This window comes from Triturus cristatus, chromosome 1_1 (assembly GCF_964204655.1).
Source record: "Triturus cristatus chromosome 1_1, aTriCri1.1, whole genome shotgun sequence".
Taxonomy (NCBI): Eukaryota; Metazoa; Chordata; class Amphibia; order Caudata; family Salamandridae; genus Triturus; species Triturus cristatus.
Window position 1 is genome coordinate 16,375,379 of NC_140579.1, and position 14,200 is coordinate 16,389,578.

The window sequence follows — 14,200 nt, forward strand, 5'->3', positions numbered from 1 at the left end:
AGTGAGGTAAAGGTGGAGGGGGTGGTGGTGGAGGGGGTGGTGGTGGGAGGGGGGGTGGCAGTGGGGAGGGTACTCTAAGGGGAGAAGTGGCTGAGTCCCTCTTTTTGGGTGGAGGAGGAGGAGCCGGAGCCTCAAGGCGACGCTTCTTAGTAATCACAGTCAAAAGGCCAGTCTTTGGATCTCTGGACAAAGTCTTTTGTAAAGGGTCTGGTGTAAACAGAGCCAATGGCGCCGAGTCGTCTGTCGGCACCGGCGATTTCGGAACCGGAGGTTTCGATGTTCTGTGTACGCCTTGCTTTTTGGAGGTCTCCGTGTGTTTCGGCGTCGAATGCTGTTTCGGCGCCGGAGCGTCGGTGCCGACCGATTTCTGTTTGTGTTTGGTCGGCGCCGAGTGTCCAGGTTTCGGCACCGGTGGTTTCGGAGTCGAGCTGGATTTTGCAGGCTTCGGTGCCGAGTGGTGTTTATCGGCACCGGGCGTCGGCTGGCTCGATCCCGAGCTGCCGTGAGACTTTGAGTGCTTCGACACCGGGCCCGAAGGTGGGGTGATCGAGGCTTTGGTTTTGGTTTTGCCCAGGCCGGCAGGCGAGGGGGTAACCGGAGTCTCTTTGGTTTTCGGTGCGGGGCTGGGAGGGGGCATTGTACTCACGGCCCGCTGTCCTGGTGTTACGTCCTCCAGGTCGGAGTCGTCGGCCTCGGAAGCGCTGACGATGTCTTCTCCCAGTTCGGTGTGTGTCTGCCCCGAAGCTTCGGCGTCGTCTCCGAAGATGTCCGGTGGAACTGTCGAGGATGAGTGCGCCATGGTGCGTCGAGCCCTTCGATCTCGGATCGTTTTCTTCGATCGAAAAGACTTGCAGGCGGGGCAGTCTCGAGCCTCGTGTTCCGGAGAGAGGCAAAGGTTACACACCTGATGGAGGTCGGTGTGGGGAAATTTAGACCCACATTCTGGGCACTTTTTAAACGGAGTCCTTTCCATCGGCCGGGACCGGAGTCGCGGAGGGCCCGAAGGCCGGTGTCGATGTACGGGATGGAAAAAGTGCCGCTTCGAGAGATGAAGATGATGAAGGAACTCGAAGAATCGAGGATTTTCCGTCGAGGCTGGAACCGTAGAAGTTCGAAGCCGGAGCACGAAGTATCACATCCGAGCCCGATGGCGGAAAAAAACAATCTGAGGATGGAGCCGAAGCCCATGCGCAGTACGGACCGAAGGAGGAGTCACCAAACTCGTGACTTCCAAGCACGGTCCAAGAAGAAAAACAAACTGCAAACATCCGGGCCCAACACCAGATGGCGACCTATGCTAAGTGTACAATCTGCAGCTCATATGCCTCGAACACATAGTTTTTACCTACTTACTATATTTCTTTATTTCAACAGTTAGTTTTTTTGAGAAAACTCCAAGAGATCTACACATGTGACCCCAATGCTAAATTTGGAATTTAGTCTTGAATTTAGTCTTTGGGTTGAAAGCACACAAAAAAAATCAGAAAAAGGGCTACTTCTTTGAAATATGATAACACTGTGGTAAGAAGGCAAATGCTACTTACCAGTATGCATCTGTTCTTGGCATATAGAGCTGCAGATCTACACACTGTGCATAGATCGCCATCTGGTGTTGGGCCCGGATGTTTTCAGTTGTTTTTCCTCTTGGAATGTCTTTTGAAGTCACGAGGTATGTGACTCCTCCTTTGGATCGTATTACGCATGGGCTTCGGCTCCATCCTCAGATTGTTTTTCGCCAGCAGGGAAAGATGGAGTGTAGTAATAACAGTGAAGATGTCCATGTGTGTTGTATCTAAATAAGATAAACTGGAACAGATACAGGTAGCCGGGGAGGCGGGTGGGCGTGTGTAGATCTGCAGCTCTACATGTCAAGAACAGATGCATACTGGTAAGTAGCATTTGCCGTTCGAGGCATATGAGCTGCAGATCACACACTGTGCATAGATTATAAAGCAGTACCCATCCTTAGCGGCGACTACCCGTATCTGTTGCAGTGGTTTGAAATAATGTTTTGAGTACAGCCTGGCCCACACTAGCCTGTTGCTTAGTTTGCACATCTACACAATAATGTTTAGTGAAAGTGTGCGGTGTTGACCATGTAGCTGATCTGCAGATATCATCTAATGGGATGTTCCCTAGAAATGCCATTGAAGCCCCTATTTTACGTGTAGAGTGGGCTTTAGGTGGAACGGATAGCGTTAGTTTTGCTTTGTGGTAGCAAATCTGGATGCATTTTACAATCCACCTAGCTATCCCTGATTTTGAGATGGGGTTGCCTTTGTGTGGTGGTGAAAAAGACACAAATAGTTGTTTGGTCTTACGAAAAGGTTGTGTTCTCTCGATGTAGTAGAGTAAGGCTCGTTTGACATCTAATGTGTGAAGAGCTCTTTCTGCAACGGTCTGTGGTTGCGAGAAGAATACTGGTAGTTCTACAGATTGGTTTAGGTGAAAAGGAGAAATGACTTTAGGGAGGAATATTGGGTTGGTACGGAGAACAACCTTGTTCTGGTGCATTTGGAGAAAAGGTTCTTGAATGGTAAGTGCTTGTATCTCACTGACCCTTCTGAGGGAAGTCATGGCTACAAGAAAGGCAGTTTTCCATGTTAGCAATTGAAGTTCACATTTGTGTAGAGGTTCAAAGGGAGGCCCCATTAGTCTGGTGAGAACAATATTTAGGTTCCACACAGGTGAGGGTGGCACTCTGGGGGGAATTATTCTTTTGAGGCCTTCCATGATGGCTTTAATGGGAGGTACTCTAAAAAGTGATAGATGTTGCCTGTTTTGTAGATAAGCTGCTGTGGCTGCAAGGTGCAGTCTAATGGACGTATAGGCTAGATTGCATCTTTGTAGGTGTAGTAAATAGCCTATGATGTGTTGAAGGACACATCTAGGGGATTGATGGTATTGTTGTGACAATAGTCAACAAAACGTTTCCACTTGGCTGCGTAGCATGCTCTAGTGGTGGGTCGCCTAGCTTCTTTAAAGACGTTCATGCAGTCAGGGGGAAGATTTAGATAACCGGATTTCAGGAGCCAGATCGCAAGGTTGAGCTGAGCTGGGTCCGGGTGCCTGATCTCTCCATGGTTCTGGGTTAAGAGGTGTGGAGAGAGGTGTAACTTTTGGTGCGGTACTATAGATAGTTCCAGCAGTGTGGTGTACCACGGTTGTCTGGCCCAAGTTGGAGCTACAAGGATTAGTGTGAGGGAGTGTTGTAGTTTGCGCACCACTAATGGAATGAGTGGGAGAGGCGGAAAAGCGTATGCAAATCTGCCTGACCAGTTCATCCATATCGCATTGACTTTGGACAATGGGTGTGGATATCTGGTGGCGAAGCTTGGGCATTTGGCGTTTTCGTGGATGGCAAAGAGGTCTATCTGTGGATGCCCCCACATTTGAAAGTACGGGTGAAGAACTTGCGAGTGGAGTTCCCACTCGTGGAGGAGTTGTGTTTGTCTGCTGAGCAGATCTGCCGTAGTGTTTTGGACTCCTGGGACATGTTGGGCTAGGAGAAAGATTTTCTGGGGTATGGCCCATCTCCATATGCTCTGTGCTAGCTGAGAGAGCTGTGGAGTGTGCCGCCTTGTTTTTGTATATAGTACATGGCTGTCATGTTGTCTGTGTGGACTAGGACTGCCTTGCCTGAAATCTGTGTTTGAAAAGATTGAATATGCTACTTACCAGTATGCATCTGTTCTTGGCATGTAGGGCTGCTGACATTCATATCTGTGCATAGATCGCCGCCTAGTGTTGGGTCCGGATGATTGCACATTGTTGTCCTGGAAGAGTCTTCGAAGTATCACGAGATAGGTGACTCCTCCCCTGGACCATAGTGCGCGTGGGCATCCTCTCCATCCTTAGATTGTTTTTCGCCATTGTGGCAGTGATGGAGTAGATATAGTAAGTGATGACCATGCTATACAGTAATTCTGAGTGCTGCAGCCGCTACAGGCGCCGGGGAGGAGGGTGGGCGATATGAATGTCAGCAGCCCTACATGCCAAGAACAGATGCATACTGGTAAGTAGCATATTCAGTTTGAGGCATGTGGGCTGCTGAATTCATCTGTGCATAGAATACATAGCAGTACCTCCATTAGCGGCGGCTACCCGTGCCAGCTGCAGCAGTCTGAAAAAGAGTTTTGAGAACAGCCTGTCCTACAGCTGCCTGCTGTTTTGAGTGTACATCTACACAGTAGTGTTTGGTAAATATATGTATAGTGGACCATGTGGCTGCTCTACATATTTCCTGTAAAGGAATGTTTCCTAGGAAAGCCATGGACGCCCCTAACTTACGTGTTGAGTGGGCTCTTGGAGGAATCGTTAATGTGCGTTTAGCTTTTTGATAGCAAATTTGAATACATTTAACGATCCATCTGGCTATCCCTGCTTTGGAAATGGCGTTGCCCTTGTGTTGTGGAGAAAAGGCAACGAAAAGTTGTTTTGTTTTCCTAAAGTCCTTAGTTCTGTCTATATAGTACATGAGGGCCCTCTTTACATCTAGTGTATGGAGCATTCTCTCAGCGACATTTTGTGGATTTTGAAAGAAAACAGGCAGTTCAATAGTTTGATTCATGTGGAACTGCGATATCACTTTGGGCATGAATTTGGGGTTGGTACGTAGTACAACCCTGTTTGCGTGATCCTGTATGAATGGCTCTTGAATGGTTAGTGCCTGGAGTTCACTAACTCTTCTTAACGAAGCGATTGCCACTAGGAAGGCTACTTTCCAGGTGAGGAATTGAATCTCACATGAAAGGAGAGGTTCAAAGGGTGGACCCATTAATCTGGTGAGGACCAAATTGAGGTTCCACACCGGTGCCGGTGGGTGTCTTGGGGGGATTACTCGTTTGAGTCCCTCCAAGAAGGCTTTGATGGCAGGCACTCTGAATAAAGAGAGGTGCTGCCTGTTTTGGAGATAGGCTGCTATCGCGGTTAAATGGATACGTATTGAGTTGTATGCCAGATTGCATCGGTATAGGTGTAGAAGGTAACAGATGATGTTTTGAATAGATGCATCCAGCGGGTTAATGTCATTGTTGTTGCAGTAAATGACAAACCTTTTTCATTTAGCCGCATAGCAAGCTCTGGTAGTGGGTCTCCTGGCCTCCTTGATGATCTCCATACAGTCAGGTGGCAGGTTGAGGTAGCCAAACTCTAAGACTGCAGGAGCCAGATTGCCAGGTTCAGCTGTTGCGGATCTGGGTGCTGAATTTCGCCATGGTTCTACGTTAAAAGTGCGGGTTTGATTCGCAGCCTTTGATGCGGCACCACGGAAAATTCTAGAAAGGTGGTGTACCATGGTTGGCGCGCCCATGTGGGAGCAACTAGGAGGAGTGTCAGTGAGTGTTGTCGCAGTTTGCGTGCCACCAGCGGTATTAATGGCGCTGGGGGAAAAGCGTACGCAAATCTGCCGGACCAGTTCATCCATATCGCATTGCCCTGTGATTGTGGATGTGGGAACCTGGCGGCAAAGCTTTGGCATTTTGCGTTTTCGTTTGTGGCGAATAGGTCTATCTCTGGATGACCCCACTGTTGAACGTACGGTTGGAGAACTGACGGATGTAGCTCCCACTCGTGCATCTGGTGGCTGTGTCTGCTGAGCAGATCCGCCATCTGGTTGTCCTTGCCGGGGAGGTGTTCCGCCATGAGGAATATGTTCCTCTGAATGGCCCACTTCCACATGCTCTGAGCCAGATGAGATAACTGTGGAGAGTGTGTTTCTCCCTGCTTCTGTATGTAGTACATGGCAGTCATGTTGTCCGTCCGGATCAACACGACTTTGTTGCACAAGTGTACTTTGAATGCCTTCATGGCTTGGAAGATTGCCATCAGTTCCAGAAGGTTGATGTGCATCTTCTTTTGTTGTATTGTCCATAGACCCTGCACTGTGTAATTGAGTACATGAGCTCCCCATCCCTGGAGAGACTCGTCCGCTGTCAGTGTGATTTGTGGAACAGGCTCTTGGAACGGTCGGCCCTTGCAAAGGTTTTGTGGATTCCACCAATGCAGCGAGTTGTATGCCCGACCGCTCACCAACACTAGGTCTTTCAGTTGCCCGTGAGCCTGATTCCATTGACGTGCTAAGCACTCCTGAAGCGGGCGCATATGTAGTCTCGCGTGTGGGACTATGAAAATGCAGGAGGTCATCATGCCTATCAACTGCATGAACACTCGCGCCGGAAGGGAGTGTTGAGGTTTGAATTTTGAGATCAGCAGTTGCATGCTGTTGATTCTCACTAAAGTTGGCTGAGCTGTGGCAGCCAGAGTGTTGATTGTTGCGCCTAAGTACTGTTGTACGTGCGCAGGTTGGAGACTTGATTTTGGGTAATTTAGTGAGAATCCCAGATCGTGAAGAAGGTGAATGGTGTGGGACATGTGGGTGGCACATTGTTGTGCTGACTTGGCCTGAACTAGCCAGTCGTCCAGATAAGGGAAGACGTGAATGTTTGGTCTTCGCAGGTGTGCGGCCACTGTTGCCAGGCACTTGGTAAAGACCCTGGGTGCTGTTGTTACTCCGAAGGGGAGAACTTTGAAATGATAGTGATTCCCTTGAATAGTGAATCTGAGGTATTTCCTGTGGGAAGGGTGTATGGGTATGTGGCAGTATGCATCCTTCAGGTCTAGCGTAGCTAGGAAATCCCCCTGACCGAGTAGTGGGAGAACCTGCTGGAGGGTGAGCATATGGAAATGCTCCGACAGAATATATAGGTTTAGGGGTCGCAGGTCTAGAATAGGTCTGAGCGAGCCATCCTTTTTGGGGATTAAGAAGTACAGAGAGTACACCCCTGCGCCCTGCTGGTCGATGGGCACCACTTCTATTGCCCCTTTTGCGAGCATAGCAAGCACTTCCTGCTGGAGTAAACCTAAGTGTTCGGCTGACATAGGACGGTGCTTTGGTGGTATGTTGGGTGGAGTGGAAGTTAGTTCTAGACAGTACCCGTGTTGGATGATATCCCTGACCCACCTGTCCGTGGTGATGTTCCTCCACGCGGACAGGAACAGCTGGAGTCGTCCCCCGACAGGTGTTAAGTGGTCAGGGGGTAGGGAGAGGGCGTCACTGTTTGTTCTTTGGGGAGGACCTGGTGTTGCCATAGCCACGTCCCCTGCCCTTGGTGCTGGATCCACGATATCCACCCCTGTTGTTTTTGTCATAGGTGCTTTGTGTGCCACCTTTAGTATACTGCTGTTGTGACCCCTGACCCCTTGTTGTTCCCCTATTTCCGGTGCGACGAAAGGAGCCACTACGAAATTGTTGCGTTTGTAGAGCCCCCATTGATTTCGCAGTGTCAGTGTCTTTCTTTATTTTTTCTAGGGTATTGTCAACGTCTGGGCCAAATAAGAATTCTGTGTTAACTGGTAAGTTCAGAATATTGTTTTGGATCTCGGGTTTGAAGCCTGAGATGTGTAACCAGGCGTGGCGTCGCAGCATGACACTTGTGTTTATTGCCCTGGCCGCTGTATCAGCTACGTCAAGGGCGCATTTTATGGATGCATTAGTGAGGAGTTGTCCTTCTCTAATGAGGAGTTCCGCTGACTCTCTATACTCTTCTGGTAGATGTTGGAGCAGTGACTCCAGCGTGTCGTAATGTGACCTGTCATAACGTGCCAGGAGTGCCTGTGTTTTGGCAATGCGCAGGATATTCGCTGCTTGCGCTGCAATGCGTTTGCCCGATGTTTCAAGTACTTTTGACTCTTTGTCTGGGGGAGGAGCATCACCAGTCGTTTGTGAGTGGGCTCTTTTGCGAGCGTTGGCAACCACCATAGAGTCTAATGGCAGCTGACCCCTAATGTATTTAGGGTCACCGGGTGCAGGCTTATATTTCTTTTCAATCCTGGGGTTTAACACTCGGGCTCTTGTGGTGTCCTTGAAAATGTCTTTGGCAGGTATTAGAACCCCTTTTAGCATGGGCAGAGTTTTGACAGTTCTTTCTGAAGATGCAAAAGTGTCAAGCAGGAAATCTTCCTCAATGGCGTCAGAATGTAGCTCCACCCCATGATGAGCAGCAGCCCTTTCGATGAGGGCATTAAATGCAGCCGTGTCCTCTGTAGGAGACGTTTTTACGTTGTAGAGTTGCGCATCTTGAGTATGTGGCGTGACACTTTGGTCTGTGGGATCATCCCACGCCTGATCAGGGTCTTGTAGTTGTTCATCGGGATCTACGTCCCCGGGGTAGATGGTATCCTCCCCGCCATAGTCCTGCATTGCGTCCGATTCGGAAGGGGTAGGAGAAAAGGACTGCGGATCTGAGAGGAAGGGTTGGAAGTGTTCTTGTAGCACTGGTTCCTGCTCCGCTGTAGGGCTCCTCTTCCCTGACTGGCGTTATTTTGCGCTTGTGGAGCATTAACCTGCCAGTGTCGGCGTCGATAAATTGTGGCCCCGAAGAGTCTTGTTCTGTTAGGCCAGAGGTGGTGGACTGTGTGTGGAGGACACGTGTCCGAATTTGAAATAGTTTCGGTGCCGATGTCGGTGGCAGCCCAAATGTAATGTTGGTGGGCTCCGAGTGCACTCTACAGGGTGAGGTAGTGTCGGGACCCGAGATAGAGTGGAGGGCTGCCCGGTCACGGATGCGTTGTAGAGATGCAGAGACCTGCTGCACAGCGAACGCAGATGGTGGTTTGGTGGGCACCTTGGTAGTAGACGTCGAGGTCGGCCCCGACATTTTTGTCGGAGGGGGGTCACTGGCCTGAAGGGATGCATCGACAGTCGACGTAGTCGAGGACTTATTCGGCATCGGTGCTTTAGGCGTCGACGCACTCTTGGAGAGGACGCATCTGGAGTCTTGCGTGAGGTACTATTTTAACTGCGGAGGTTACGGCCTTCGGTGTCGGCGCCCGAGGGCGTGCTTTTTCTGTGTGTCGACTGCATCTGCTGCGGTGAGCTCGGCGCCGAAGTCCCTTTGTACGCGGTCGGAGCCGACGACTTTTTTCGGCGTCGGGGCAGTGGATTGTTTCGACGCCTTCGATCCGACCACCACCAGTTTCACTTTCGATTTTGAAGGGACTGGAGCGATGGATGGTTTTGGGTTTAATAACCCGGTCGTCTTCGGTAATAGTGGCTCTTGCAGAGTGTTCGAGGCCGGACCGGAAGGTGGGGCCGAGGAACCGTGTATTTGATCTTGGGTAAGGCCCGAAGGCGATCCCTCGACCGGAGCCTGACGACGACGTACCGTTTCGGCCTCCGTTTCGACGGATTGGCCTAGCTCTTCGGGAGAGCGGTCTTCTTCGGCCCCGTAGGCCTCGTCGAAGTCTCCTACCTCGATGGTTTCTTCACGTCGAAAGAGCACTTCATCATCGTCGTCCGATCAGGAATCATGTTCTGAAGCGGGGCTAGAGACTACTTCTTCCACGCTCTCGGCGTCCTCGGTGCTGAATATGTTTGGTGGGTGCGGGCGCTGCTTGCTGCGCCTCGAGCCTCGCTGCCCGTCGGTTCCGCAGAGGCTTCTTGGATCGGAACCGTGCACAGGCCATGCATTTCGATTCGTCGTGATCCGGCGAGAGACATTTATTACAGACTGGGTGGACGTCGATATGGGGGTACTTGGCGTGGCATAACGGACACCTTTTGAACGGAGTCCCCGATTCCATTGTCGATCGAGCTTCGAAGTTTGGACCAATTCGGTACGAAAGTCGGAAGAGGGTGTGGAGCACTAAAGCTAGTAGTCGACACCGAACGGTAACTGTACCGACGAAAACTAAAGGCCTTTTGGCCTAAAACTAAGTATTCCTAAGTTGAGCTAAGATAGTCACATCCGAACCCAATGGCGGAAAAAAACAATCTGAGGATAGAGAGGATGCCCATGCGCACTGTAGTCCAGGGGAGGAGTCACCTATCTCGTGATACTTCGAAGACTCTTCCAGGACAACAATGTGCAATCATCCGGACCCAACACTAGGCGGCGATCTATGCACAGATATGAATTCAGCAGCCCACATGCCTTGAACTTTAGGGCTACAAATATGGCTAGTAACTCCAGATGGTTGATGTGGAGTAACTTTTGTTGAGGTGCCCATCTGCCCTGCATGGTGTGATGTAATTGGTGAGCTCCCCAGCCGGAGAGCGGTGCGTCCGTTGTCAGCACTATCTGAGGAACCGGGTCCAGGAACGGTCGCCCTTTGGGAAGGTTTTTGGTGGTCCACCACTGCAGAGAGCGATGGGTACGACCGTCTACCAACACCAGATCTGTTAATTGACCCTGGGCCTGGTTCCATTGGCGCGCTAAGCACTCTTGGAGAGGACGCATCTGGAGTCTTGCGTGAGGTACTATGAGTATGCAAGAGGCCATCATCCCCATTAGTTGCATGAACACTCGAGCTGGAAGAGTGTTGTGGCTGAAAGTTTGCGCGAAGAGCCTGAATGCTTGCTATCCTGGCAGCACTAGGGTAGGCTAGCGCTCTTGGTGTCTATAGTGGCACCCAGATATTGTTTTACGTGTGTCGGTTGGAGATGGGACTTTGCGTGGTTTACTGTGAAGCCCAGTTGGTGAAGTAGCTGGATAGTGGCGTGCGTGTGTTGTACACACTGGTTGTATGAACTGGCCTTTATTAGCCAGTCGTCTAGGTATGGGAAGACATGGATGTGTTGTCTCCGCAGGTGTGCTGTCACTACTGCTAGGCACTTGGTGAACAGGAATGTGGAAATAGGCGTCTTTGAGGTCTAAAGTGGTCAGGAAATCGTTGTGGGAGAGCAGTGGAAGTACCTGCTGAAGTGTTACCATGTGGAAATGGTCTGAGTGTATGTATCGGTTTAGAGGACTGAGGTCTAGGATAGGCCGTAGAGTGTCGTTCCTTTTTGGTATGAGAAAATATAGGGAGAAGACCCCCATATTTTGTTGGTTGGTAGGAACCCGTTCTATTGCCCCCTTTTGTAGGAGGGAGATTACCTCCTGCTTTAGTAGTGTTAGATGTTCGTGACATTGGGCGTTGTCTGGGTGGAATGTTTGGGGGTAGATATTAGTTCTAGGCAGTAGCCTAACCGAATTATTTGTGTTACCCATTTGTCTGAGGTGATGGTAGTCCAGACAGGAAGGAAATTTTGGAGTCTGCCCCTGACCGGAGTGGGATGGTCTGGGGGGAGTCGAGGGGAGTCATTGGGTAGGTGCGGAGGCAGAGCGGGCGGTGTTTGCCTTGCCTCTGCCTTTATTGTTGTTGCCTCTGTAGCCGCCTCTTTGGTAACCCCTTGAAAAGGTGGATTGGGTAGGGGCCTTATATGAAGTGGAAGCTGTGTCAGAGGAGTAGCCCCTGGATGTGCTCCAAAAGGCAGAACGGCGAAAGGAGCGCCTGAGAGGGTGTGATTGTAAAGCTCCGATAGATTTCGCCGTATTGGTGTCTTTTTTCATTTTTTCTAGGGCCTCATCCACTTTTGGGCCGAACAGATGTTCCTGGTCAAAGAGGTGGTTCAGGATGTAAGCTTGCACTTCTGGTTTAAAACCTGAGATCCTTAGCCAGGCATGGCGACTGAGGAGGATGCTGGTATTAATGGCTCTGGAGGCGGTGTTTTATAACTCCTTTGAGCATGGGCAGTATGGAGGTGGCCCTATGCGTGGTGTCAAAAGTATCGAGAAGGAAGTCCTCCTCCACGGGGTCGGTATGGAGATCCACCCCGTGATAGTGTGCAGCCCTTTGGAGTAAGTGGTTGAACCCCAATGAGTCTTCTGGTGGGGAGGGTAGAGATCATCTTGCGGGACGTTAGGAATGTCAGGGATGTTATAGTCGTCCCATGGGTCTGGGGAGCCTGTGGGAGTGGGGTCCCCAGTAGGTAGGTCATGGGGTACGTCCCCTATGTCATCATAGACATCATTATCTTCATCATCCGGAGAGGGTGTGGGGGAATGATGAGGTGGGGGGGGGGGGGAGGGGGGAGAAGGATGTGGAGGAGGAGAAGGTGGAGGGGTGGAGGAGGTGGTGAAGGCATTCTGAAAGGAGAGGTAGCAGAGTCCTTCCTCTTTGGAGGTGGAGCTGGGGAAGGCTTTCTAGCTGTCTCTTTCTGATGCGGAGCATCAAATGTCCGGTTTTGGGGTCCTTGATCAATGTCTCTTGCAATGGATCAGGTGTAAAAAGTTCTTCCGAGGGTGGTTTGTCCGTCGGCGCCGAAGGCATCGGGGCCGTCGGTTTTCTTGTTTTAGAGACTGCGCTAATCCGCTGTTTGGAACTATGCGGCCTGGAAAGGGCTGTCTGTTTACTCGGTGCCAAGATGGTTTTCGGCTTTGAGATGTCGGTGTCGGTGGCCTTGTGTTTTTTGCTTGGTTCCGGGGATGGTGTTGGTACCGAGGAGCTGGAGCTGTTTTTCGGCGCTGAGTGTTTCGGTATGGAGCTCGGTGCCGAGGAGGAGACCATTTTCTTTTTCGGCGTCAGTGCAGAGGAGTGTTTCTCGGCACCGACGGTGGGCTGGCTGTAGCCCGAGCCACCGGAAGGCTCAATAGGCTTCTTTATCGGTCCCGAAGGTGTGGTGTGGGAAGCAGTGTCTTTGGTCTTGCCTAGGTCTGGAGGCGAAGGGGTGACTGTAGCCTTTTTCGGTGCCTTGGAGGGTGGGGGGGGGGGACTTCGGTACTCACGACCCTCTGTGCTGGAGTGATGACCTCCACATCTGAATCGTCGGCTTCGGAGACGCTGACGAGGCCCTCGTTGGTGTGTTGTCCTTCTGGAGCGTCAACGGCTTCCCCGAAGATGTCGTCTGGAATCGCAGTCTATGAGTGTGCCATAGTTCTTCGTGCCCTTCGGTCTCGAATGGTTTTCTTGGACCGGAAGGACTTGCACGCCAGACAGTCTCGAGCCTCGTGTTCAGGGGAGAGGCAGAGGTTACATACTTCCTGAAGGTCGGTGTGTGGGAATTTGGACCCACATCGAGGGCACTTCTTGAAGGGAGTCCTTTCCATTAGCCAGGACCGGAGCTTGGGTAGGCCCGAAGGCCGTCGTCGACGACTGGAATCGAAGGTCTTGATCGATCAGAGCCGTGCCGAGTGTGGAGATCGCGTTCGAAAACAATACCGCAAATTGGGGTGAGGATTGCGCGTCGATAGAAGAACAGGAAACGGTTCGGAACCGGAGCGCGAAGATCACATCCGAGCCCGATGGGGGAAAAAACAATCTGAGGATGGAGCCGAAGCCCATGCGCAATACGATCCAAAGGAGGAGTCACATACCTCGTGACTTCCAAATACTTTCCAAGAGGAAAAACAACTGCAAACATTCAAGCCCAACACCAGATGGCGATCTATGCACAGTGTGTAATCTGCAGCTCATGTGCCTCGAACATAAAGTTTTCAGATTCAGCTCTGCATGTTCTTGAAAGATGGGAAGATGGCGACTTTAGCACAGCAAGCCGTTTGGAGATGCATTTTTTTTATGAAAAACAAACACTTATCCAGAGCATTTCTTTCCTACTTTCCCACCCAAAAACTCAAAAAGACATATTTTGGCTATTTTCTCAGTCCCTCCATGAGATTCCACAAACCATGGGTACCTTTAGAATACCCGAGATGTTGGAAAAAAGGATGCAGATTTGGCGCGGATATCTTATGCGGACAAAACGTTATGGAGGCCTAAGCACGAAATACCCCAAATAGCCTATAAAAGGCTTAGACCAGAGTGGGGGCGGATCAGGGGAGGTCAAGCCCTGAAAGGATTAAAAGTTGTTATAATCAGAACCATGGGAAACAAACACAAGGTGCCCAAATTGTTATAACCGGTATCGAGGTCTCCAGCCTCCCTCCTATCTTTCAGCCCCTCTATAGCAACACTGCACAACAACAGATACGATGAGCTTGCACCACCATGACCTGCCGTAGGCCACCAGTGGTTCAGCTGGAGAAGAATGCTAAGTTTATTTTTCAAGGATGATGATCGCGATTCCAGGAAAGGTTAAAGAGTGTCTCTTAACCTCAAAGTATTATAGATAACAAAATATAACCCTAAATCTTAGCTGCTCGGTACCTTCGTTCTTGCACCAGGTCCCATTGGTGCTTCACCCACTTGAACATTTGACAGCAGCCACACATTCACAGCATACGGATCTCCCTAAAACCGACGGTGCTCAGTTTATGTCCAAAATGACTTGGATCAGCTGGCCCCACGTCAAGTTTCTTATTAAATGGAACTTTCACGTGAGGGTCGGTTGAGCGAATTGGACTGTAAACAAAGCCCACAGTAAGTATCATAACCCAGACGGTGCTGGATTTAGAAGAATATCTGTTGCTTGATACCCAGC

At 50.5% G+C, this 14,200-nt stretch overlaps 1 protein-coding gene across 1 annotated transcript in view; it reads right to left on the reverse strand.

Moving 5' to 3' along the window:
* The window catches only part of ABCF1 (ATP binding cassette subfamily F member 1), a 272,552-nt gene that overhangs the window by 32,608 nt on the left and 225,744 nt on the right, over positions 1–14,200 (reverse strand). The window lies entirely within an intron of this gene.